The 11,130-nt window shown below is 34.1% G+C and overlaps 1 pseudogene; it reads right to left on the bottom strand.

Annotated features, from left to right (window-relative positions):
- Positions 1-6,047: 6,047 nt before the first annotated feature.
- Positions 6,048-6,918, bottom strand: LOC119530716 (annotated as a pseudogene).
- Between the last annotated feature and the right edge of the window lie 4,212 nt (positions 6,919-11,130).

The following is an 11,130-nucleotide window of genomic DNA, read 5'->3' as shown; positions in this document are numbered from 1 at the left end:
TTGATACCTATACAATAATTAATTCTACTAGAGTGGTTTTGCAAAATGTCATCTGTGTATCATTATTAAAAAGTATAGTCATAACAAAAATAATGGATATTTCTGTTAAATTTTGTTAATTTATTGGAAAATAAAACAAAATTTGATTTCCCCCCATAGGGAGAAATGTAGAATTTGTTACTGAAGAAATGTTTATTTTAAAAAAGATTATTTCACAGTTATTTTTAGCAAAATTTAAAATAGTGCTCTAAGAAATTAATAGTGATAAACTGAGTTATTTTTTTCCAGCACAATCTTTTCAAATTCAGCCAAGAGTAGACATGACATATTACTAAAAATACAGATATCTTTAACAGGTGAATTGTTAATTTACATATGAAGGCCAATGAACTCTGCAGAGTTCTTTATTTCATTTTTTGGGGGGGGTTTGATTTCTGTAATTCTTAATGGAATTTCTAGTAGAGACAATGTATTAAAAACTAAATCCTGGGAAGATTTTTTATAACATTTTTATACCTAATTATCATTTTCTCCTTCAGATGTCATGTCACTTATTTGTTGCCAAGTGTATTCCCTTGTACTTATTCTGATGAAATTCTAGTTTTGAGTGATTATTACTATGATTTCTTACTCTGCAGATTATTTTCTTGACTTTCATGTTGTTGGCAATTACATGAAATGCCATAATCCAAAATAATATTGTGTGCAATGGTAATGGTCATCTCTTGCTATTGATCATTTTTATGTTTGCTACCAATTACCATAACTCCCAGCTTGAAGTTGTGTCAGTAATCATTTTCCTTGAGTACAGTCATACAATTCAAGTAGTTTAGGAATAATGTTGGCTAAAGCATAATTGATACTATGTTGAGGCCTAAAGGATAACAGCAAGGTAAAACCAAAATTCAGATAAAGGTACCTGATAAAAGAAAGAAGAAAAAGATTCAGCCAAAAGTGACGTGCATAATAGTTAGAGAAAGCCAAAAAGAATCAGAAGAAAATGGGATCATGAATTTCCAGGGGAAGATTAGGGGTAAATAGTCATGGTGGAGAAACCGATGAATCATTTAAATCATGTTACCAATGGACATTCATTATGAGATTTAGAGAACATGTTCTGTAATCCCAGTGAAAATAATTTGAGAAGAAAGTAAAGGTTGTAATTTTATTTTAAAAGATGACAAAGAGTTAAAGTAAAGAAAAATGTACACATATATATGTGCCAATGAGTGAATGCATGTATGTAAATATTTTTAAATCTGTCTCTATATTTGTCAGCAATTTTAACAAAACTTCACCCTCTATTCTCTCTCAGTTTATTGGGACCCAGGAATCCCTTAGCCAAAACTCTGCCCTTTATTACCCCTTGGGGCTGCAACAACTGGAACTAAGAAAGCACATCACCTCCACCAAGTCAGTATAGTCCCATGCCACGTGTATCAACACACACCATCCATCACAACAAATGTCCTGCTAGGACTCAGGTAGATGTTTAGAGAAAATGCATCCCTTTAACAATTGCAAATCATGGATAAATTGATCAGTTTTAACCTTTTTTTTTTGAACTGTGTGGGAAAGGGATTTTATAGCAAAGAAATTTTCAGGCTTGGTTAATCTACATCAGATAGCTCCTTTATCTATTTTTAAGTCAGACTCCAAAAGGCTTTTACATAATAGATATTGGAAACAGTGCATTCTTAACAATTTTAATAATTCAGTTAAAGTGTTCTTAGCTTGGTCCAAGATCTACATACATGCAAATTTACAGCTGTAGGTTTTTCTAACATGTATATGAGAAGAAGAAAACATCTCTGATCACTAATTCAGTGTCACTGTGAAAATCTGGCAGCAAGCAAAAATTTTTGTTACACTAAGTCGCCTAAAGATTAATTGAAAAGGGATCATTAAAAACAAAGTGAAATGTTTTTGTCAATGAAGTCTCTGAAATTTCCTCATCAGTGACAGCACAAAAAACAAAAGCATGCTTCTAAACTCGCTGAATGAACATTGTGTGTTTGGTTGGTTCAAATGTTACCTGTAAAAATACAACCCTGTTCATTTGTGAATTGTAGCTTCATGTAGAAATTCTTTCAAGAACTCTTTTAATAAATAACACAGTCTTTATGTGAAGTAGGCTCTCAGGCCTCCAACTACCTTGGTTGCAAATATGCAGGAGACTCTTTCTACCACCAGAATCAAGCCATTGTTGTTCAGCAAATTTTCAAATCCCTTCACTGACCAGTTTTTAATACAGAATTGATTTTCCTACCTTTTGAACAATGAATTAGTTCAGAGTTGGTAACACAGCAAGCAGTCCCCAAACACATGGAACTTGCTCTTTACATCTCAATTGAAGTTCAATTATGAGTGTAAAAGGATCAGGAATTATTTATGAAGGGAGCTAGAAAATATCTTTACTTCTTGTTTATAAGAGGTCTTAGAATCACTCATTTTAACCACACAAGGAAAAAAGACAATTTGATTTCACAGTCCTTGTTAATGACTGTAGTTCTTTCTTTTTTTCTAGAAAATGAAGCTGGCACTGTGCTCAGAGATATTCCAAATGCTTAATACTAAAAAACTACTGCAATTCTGCTATAGCATATTTTCATTTGAATCAAATACCTAGGGAAGATATGGGAAGTTCAGAATCTTTTAGCCTGATCACAACTGAATCTTTGTAGAACTGAACTGAGAACTGTAATCAGTGGGGGTCATTATAGAGATAATGATGATAGATCAATAGATGGTAGCATTCCTAACAAACCACAAACCTCTAGGCAAAAGAGTGTTTTATGTGCAGTCCCTTTTTCACTCACTAAGGCAATCTAGTCTCCTTGTAAAAGGACAAGATAAAACAAATGGGGAAAAAAACCCAGAGGCTATCCAGGTCTATTTGAGGAGTTTCTAGATTAGAAAACCTTCATATCATTTGTTGCATGGGGTATGATAAACATTATATTGAGATATGGAGAGAAAATCCTAATATTTAAGCATTATTTAGTCTTTAATATAGATCCATAGTAGGTATTTTAATCACTATTGTTTAAGAAAGGGAAAAAAAAAGCCTAAAAATGTTGCACAGATTGTATGAAATCATAGTCTTAGTTTGGGGTATGGTAAAATTGTGATTTGAACCCTGATTTATTTGAACTCAGAGTAAATTCTTACCCAGCTATAACAATGCAATATCTTCATGCAATTAAATAGTGTACTTGGATAACAAACTGTTACCTGAGTGTATACTTGCAAATCAATATCTGGAAAGACTGAATATAACCAACAAAGCATATTAGAATCTATAATGCACAAGATCTAGTAAATAGATGAGAATATATAAACTATATACACTTTCATTGAATTCTTTAAAAATATGCTTATACAAAAACCCATTAGTCAATCCATTTAGTTTGTAAGCTCATATATGCTCAACACTCTCCTGAAACTCTAAAAGTAAACACAGAAGCATAAATCTGGTCAATCTTTTTTAGTAGGTAACAGTGCTACAGCCATGAGTCACCCTAGATACAGAAAACCCAAGAGCAAAATGGCATTAGAGATCATATGTACCATAGAAAGGTTAATATTTACCTGATGAGTATTTTAAACTGCACTATTTAATAATTTGAAAATAATGTTAAGAGTAATAATGGTAATACATGAAATAAAATTACTATAGACAAAAATAATAAATAATACAAAGATTTATTGTTATTCAAAATATATTTTCAAAATGAATATTTTCACAGCAATTTACAGGCAATTTTTCTTAGTTTAACTTTGTTCTATGTATCTAGTCTGTATTAGTAAGATAATTACATGTAAGTTATATTGGTCCTGATTCCAACACTGTTTTTTAGTTTCCTAGGCTGCTTAAAGCAGATACCATGAAATGGGTTGTTTGTTTAACAATTAGAATTTATTAGCTTACAGTTTGAGGCTGTGACAATGTCCAAATTAAGGCATCATCAAGATGATGCCTTCTTCCTGAAGACTGGCTTCTGGGGATCCTTGGGTCCTCTGACACATGGCAAGGCACATGGTAATGTCTGCTGTTATCTCTCTTCTCTTCTAGGTTCCATTGCTTTCAGCTTCTTGCTTCTGTGTTTATCTGAATTTCATTCTCTTATAAAGGACTTCAGTAAGAAGATTAAGATCCACAGTAGGCCATGACATAATTGAAGCAATCTCATCAAAAGTTCCTGCTTACAATGGGTTTACAGCCACAGGAATGAATTAGCTTTAAGAACATGATTTTCTGGGGTACAGAAATTTCCAAACCACCACAAATCCTATTCTGTAATTATTCTGACTGTTACTTAATATCTACAAGAAACATATAGGCAAGTTATTAAACAGTGAAAAAAAAGACATCTGACAACTCTTCCCTAGAACTTGCTTTGGGCTTTCTAATAAAATATGTTTATCACAGCTTTGACTTTCCCTTTCAGAAGATGGATAGAGTTAAGCATGTGGGTTAGTGAATGTCATTAATATCATGACTTGAATATAGCAAATGAATGTATATAATAAACAGCACCTGCCCAGATGCAAAAGATTCTTTTTAATGAGTCAATTTTCCTGTAGTATATATTGAGAACATCCACTTTCTGACTGCCATTCCAGATTGCCAATCATACACAAGCTTTTTTCATTATCTCCATAGTTCCCAGAATACAGAATTTAAATCCTTGTCAGGCTCAAATTCTATAAAATAGTTTTCAAAAGGCAGTGGATAGAGTAAGAGGAGTTGTGGGAATTATGAAAGAATAGAGAAAAGCTAAAAGAGTTAAGGTAGAGGCTGAAAGCTATAAGCTATAGGTCCCAGGGATTTTGTCAACGGGTCAGACAATATATTCACAAAATCATTCAAAAAGGAACTAAAAACACTATTTCTCTTCACTATGTAAAACTGATAGATTTTCAGATTGGTATGATTTGGATTTAGCCCAAATAATTAGTGCTAAACTGACCAACTATTCTTACATAGTTAATATAAAGGTAAATTATAAATACTCAAAGAAGTGAGTTGAACTGTAGGGACATCCTTAAATTCTCATCATTAATAACAATCTAAGACTCTCTGTATTTCCTGTAGGAGAATTTGACTATTCCGTGTAAACTAGAAAACTTTTCTTGGGAATGTCAAATCCTCTTGGGGATAGGTCAGAGTATTGACATGTAAGTAGGTAGGTAATTAGCTCAGCTGACCTTCATTTAAATAAATATAAATATACATAGGCAATTTAGTGATAGATATAAAAATCCATCATTTGTTTCAAGGCTTCTCTAATGATTCCATAGGGGTTGTAATTGATTTGGAAGAAAGAAGTAAGTGTGAGGGAAATTAGCTAAATAAAATTAGAGGCAAATGTAGTCAACACAGTACTACCACTTCCAATGGAGATTTTTATATGATGATTAACCCTTTAAATTTGGAAAGAAGAAAAAAAAAAACAGCAATATTTATAGTTTGCTAAAAATCTCTCCATAATTTAATCCCAGAATCATACAAAACATCATGAAAATATACACTAGCTTACCCACAACATGCAAGGGTGACCAATTCTCTCATGTGTTCTCCAGCAATGGGGTGATCAGATACCACACTACTATTTTCTTCCATAAATTCACTAAAATTAGCATTTGCTTTTAGAACATTAATAATTGGTTCTAATGTTTCATGAGCCTCCATAATTCCTCACAGTCATTTATTCTGAATGTTCTTTGTAGTATATTTGTAATAACCTTTTCATTACATTCTAAAGTGGGAATTCCTGTAAAATACAATGTGTTGCTCATGAATATTTAAGTCCAAAATAAATCCACTTTGATTACATATGGACTAGATGATATTTCTATCCATGTTCTAATCCTAAAGTCAATCCTATAATTCATAAGCATAGTTTCCAGTCAGATTAAAAATAGAAAATATAAACATTCCCTATCTTAAAATTTAATTTTACCCAATTTTAAAATAGAAACTGATATTTCTTTTCCACCAATCTCATTTCCACTTTCTGTTTAAGAGCCTGTGGAAAAACAACTTAAGCCCACTTGGTGATTATTCCTACCCATTCAGTGGCTTGAACACAGGGAGCTGCAGATGGTCTTCAGGTTCAGTTGGAAAACTCTAGCCTTCAGTAGAGAACTGCTGAATAGACACAGAAGGACCTGCACGCCTTCAGACTAGTCTGCCACCTCAGATTGAGTAGCAGTAAATACAGGTGTTGGAGCAGTTCATTCACCCTGAAATTAATCTTTGGTCATAGCCTTTTCACCAGCAGCCTGATTTTCCTCTCAAATCTCTTCAGGATCTCTGTAGAAGTAGATATCAGGCAAGACATCCCAAAAGTGCTCATGGAAGATGGTGCCACGTAGGCGCAGAACATCCCAGGCCAGCATCCACCTACTGACAGAGAACCCTGGATGTTGTATGGGATGGCAATGTCCATGTATCACAGAGGAAAATCTGTTACACAGAATAATGGTCACTAAGTTAATATAAGACCCTTCTGTGACAAGAAGGTAGTCAGCCCTGGGATCAGTAACCACCAGAAGACAGGGCTCCTAGAAAGCTCTTTGAATCTCTTTAGTGAAGTTTCTAGGAGTGAAGCACCCAGCAATAGGAGTAGTTCCTGTGGCAGCAGCAAACTTCAGCAGCCAGCTGGCCGGTATTCCAGGGAGATATGACACTGACATCAGCCAGGTTTTCAATGGCAACAATGGCATGAGCCACCAGCACTAACCTCTCCCAAGCTTTTCCAGATTTATGATGTAGATGCTATCACATTTCCTTTTATAAATGTATTTTTCCACTTGGAAGTCAAGGTTGATGCCATCTAAATTGGTTCCTCCTGCAAGGAATTTGAGGACATCCTCCTGTTTCATCTGCAGGAAATCAAGGTCTCCAGACATTATGAAAGTTCCCCTTTAATTTATGATGGGAACCCAGGACAACATTGTATGGACCCCTCTCTGGGTTGTCCAGACAGGTATTACCTAATTTTTAGTGGCAAATTTTGTAGTTAAATCTGTCATCTCAAACACTAATAGAAAAACAATATTTAAAACTGAACCAAAGGCACTGAAAATATGCTCTTTCACTTAGCAATTTTCTTTCTGGAAAAGCTTTCTAAGGAAATTATTTAATAAAAGAACCAGCTTTAATAATGAAAATATTTAAATATAGAATTATCTATAAAAGCAAAAATCAAGTTTATCAAAATATGCAATCAAGAGAAAATGATTTAGTAATTATACAGTAGCCACCAGAGAGAAATTTAGACGTGTAAAGTCTTTTTAGAAAGAAATTATAGATATAGGATATTTAATATCACTAAATAACTGATAATATAAAATATATGCATGTGGACAAACACCAAAAAAATACGGGAAGAGTAATTTTGTGAGGGTGGTGGATTATCTTTTTCATGTAAATATATATTTACATGGTTTTGATTATGACAACTGGTAAAACTGTATTTTAGTAATATTGTAATGGGTGGAAAGCAGTGTTATTATGTTTTATATTAGATAAATAACTCATTGTCTATATGCCAAATAGCAAATATATATTTATTGTTTCCTTTTGGAGTTGGAGAAATCCTTGTAAAGTTGGCATGTAAATATTTTAGTCCATTATTTTTCTTCTTAGGAGATAAATAAACATTTTCAAGAAAGTTTAGGGGCTCAATTCTTTCCACATTCCCCATTTTTGCTTTTATAACTCCAATTACATAAATCCCAACTTTTATGTCACATCAGTAATGCTAGAAGAGAATGTGTGCTTCATGCCTTAGAAAGGCTCAACTCTTTCTGTTTCCTCAGCTTTTATATATAAAGGATAGCAGTTTATGTAACTATAAAAGTGGCATTTATGACCACAGGCTTTCTGTATTATGCAATCATACCATGCAGTGTGATATATTAAATGTAAGGTTAGGAAAAGCAGGGCAGACTACACTTAAGGTCAATAAGAGTCCATCAACCCAGAAGAAAAAAAATGACCAAAGTATGAATTATGACACATCAGACCAAGTGAGGTAAGCTCTTTTGACCACAACCATTAACAGCTTGTGAAAATATCACTAAAGGAATCATTTGAAAATGGTAATATTTATCAAGTACAGACAGATTTATATAGTGTTAATCAGATTTGGAGCAATGCTGCTGGAATTTCATTGACTACTGTGAAACAGCATTCAACCATAATGGCTTTTGCCACTCCTCTTTCTATGCCCTTTTTTATTTTATATTTTATTTTGATAATCTGTCAAAATGAACACTGAATGTAAATAAGAACACTGAATTCTGAGCCTGATTCAGATCCAATTTTGCCATGTGAACTCAGGCATCATAGTCAACCTATTAAGACCTCAATTTTCTTAACTAAGAAACAAAGAAAGTGACCTATAGTGTTTAAGTGGATTTTTTTAAACTAGGATATCCCTTGTTTTTCATAGCTTGCAGCACCACCCCCCAGCACCTTATTTCTTTGTTTTTTTTTTTTTTTTTTTTTTGGTTTTGTTTTGTTTGTAAGCTTTTCTCATTTATATTTGTTTCTAGCTTGTTTAGCAACTATTAGAGAAATAGAAAAAGAGAATGGGAGAAATATAGAAATGCATGTGTGGGTGGTAAGAGTTCTTTAAGGTAAGGTAAGAAATGAATGATATGGCAAACAGGGCTTACAAATTTTTACACTGTCTATAAACTCAAGTTATGAAGAATTCCAATCACATCCCGGTGAAGAACAGTCATGGGAAATGAGGTCTAATACCCCCACCCCTGTCCCATCCATGAAATGAATCCAACCATTTAGGCTGGAGATGATCATTCAATATCTGTATCAAATGAAGAAAACCTAATTAATCAATTTTTCTAGGAAGAGGATAATGATACCTCCTTTATTCAACACTACGGATACCTCCCCACCTCTGTTCCCACTACAGTTTGTTTGGAAAGGATTGGTTCCCTGGAAAACTGGAGCTATTACATCTGGTCCAATTTCTTGAAAAGCAAGAAGTTTATATGTAGGGTCAAGACTAGCTAAAACACTGTGGTAAACAGAATAATGCTCACAGCCCCCGAAATGCCCACATGCTAATCTTTGTTGTTTTAGTTTCCTGGGCTGCTTAAAGCAGATACCATGAAATGTTTTTTCTTAAACAATGGGAATCTATTAACTTAAAGTTTGAGGCCAAGAAAATATTCAAATCAAGGCATCATCAAGGTGATGCTTTCTTCCCGAAGTTCAGCTGCCAGTGATCTTTGGCTCCTCTGCCACATGGCAAGGCACATGACAGCATCTGCTCATCTCTCCCTTCCAGGTTTCATTGATTTCAACTTCTTGCTTCCTTGGCTTTTTGTCTCTCTCTGTATTCATTCTGTTTATAAAGGACCCCAGTAACAGGATTAAGTCCCAATCTGAATGAGGTGGGTCACACTTTAACTGAAGTGGCCTCATCAAAAAGATCCTATTTACAATGGGTTTGTACCCACAGGGATGGATTATATTTAAGAACATGTGTTTCTGGGGTACATACACCTTCAACCCCCCACACCTGGAATTGTAAATATGTTAGGTAACATGACAAGATGGAATTAAGGTTTCAGATGGAATTAAGGTTGCTAATCTGCTGACCTTAAAGTAAGGAGATGATGCTGGATTATCCAGGTGGGTCTACAAGAGTTCTTTAAATGTGAAAGAGGAAGGCAGAATAATGAGTGTAAGGGATATCAGAAAGGCTATCCTCACTCATTACTGCTGCCTTTGCAGATTGAAAGGGGCCTACAAGCCAAGGAATGTGGACAGCCTCTAGAATTTGGAAAAAGAAAAGAAAAAAAAAATGATTCCCAGATCCTTCAGAAAGCAATACAACCTTGCCAACACCTTGAATCAACACTTTAAGTTTAGCCTGTTGAGATCCATTGCAGACTTCTGATCCCCTATAACAGGAAGATAATAAATGTGCATTGTTTTAAACCACTGAGTTTGTGTTAATTTGATACAGTAAGAATAGGAAACTAATACAAAACATGTAAAACCTCTAGGAGTAAGACTGTTCATGTTGTACAACTTCCCATGGTAGCATCTCCTTTTCCTATATATTTCTTGGGCAAAAACTAAGGGAAGCTAAAGTTTCCCCTGCCAGTCTGTCAAAGTGCTGAAGTAAAGGCACAGATTCACCTTTTTTAATAGGATACCTGCACCATATTCCTATCATGATTACAACCCTTTCAAGTAAGAACTTTCTCTGTATCTGAACTAAATTGATTTTAAGTAACAGTGCAATACACCCTTCTTTGGATAGCTTGTGTGTAGCCTCAATGGCAAGTTGTTGGAGTCTCACCTATTTTATGACTTAGACATACATGAACAGCAAGATCAAGTATTTCTTTTCCCGTGATATTCACTGCTGCATACTTGGAAATTAATGAACCTGTTATATTTTTTATATATGGCATGATAGGAAGGTGGAAAGATTTTAAGCATAAAATAAGTGGTGCTACTGTGATATCTCACCTGATTAATGACCAGATTGCTGTGAATATATTTATAGCATATGTTTTGTGTGTGTGAATATGTGCATGATATTGCATGTGTATGTGTAGAGACATGGGGAAGAGAATTAAAAATATAATTTATACTTGATTGTAATTCAAAGGAGAAAAATTATGGAATCTATTAAGCACTAAATTATATATGTGTAAGTTATTTAATCACTGGTGGAGAAGTCTACATATAATAATGCACATTATTCTTATTTTTCAGTTTGAGCCTCCACGTCTATGCCTGTGGAAGCATTGGAGAAGGGCAAGTTAAATTAAACAAGAAGTAATTGAACAGCTAAGCACAAGATAGTCTAACAAATGCTATATAAATGCAAAGACTGAGAAGTATACAAATAAGTGTAATAAAATATAAGGAAGGGTAAAGCCTACTAGAGGCAAAGTAAATTCAAAGAAATGACATAGTGGATGCCAGTGAGAGGCTTTCAATGGAATCTGATTCCTCTGAACTAAAGTTGGAGTTTTATAAATATTTGTAGAAGGAAGGAAGGAAAGAAGCCCTCATTTTACTGGTGAAGAATATGAGGCTCAGAGAGGCCAAATATCTTGCCAAGGAAA

This window comes from Choloepus didactylus, chromosome 1 (assembly GCF_015220235.1).
Source record: "Choloepus didactylus isolate mChoDid1 chromosome 1, mChoDid1.pri, whole genome shotgun sequence".
NCBI lineage: Eukaryota > Metazoa > Chordata > Mammalia > Pilosa > Megalonychidae > Choloepus > Choloepus didactylus.
The sequence above is the reverse complement of the archived record's forward strand: the minus strand, read 5'-3'. Positions and strand labels throughout refer to the sequence as shown.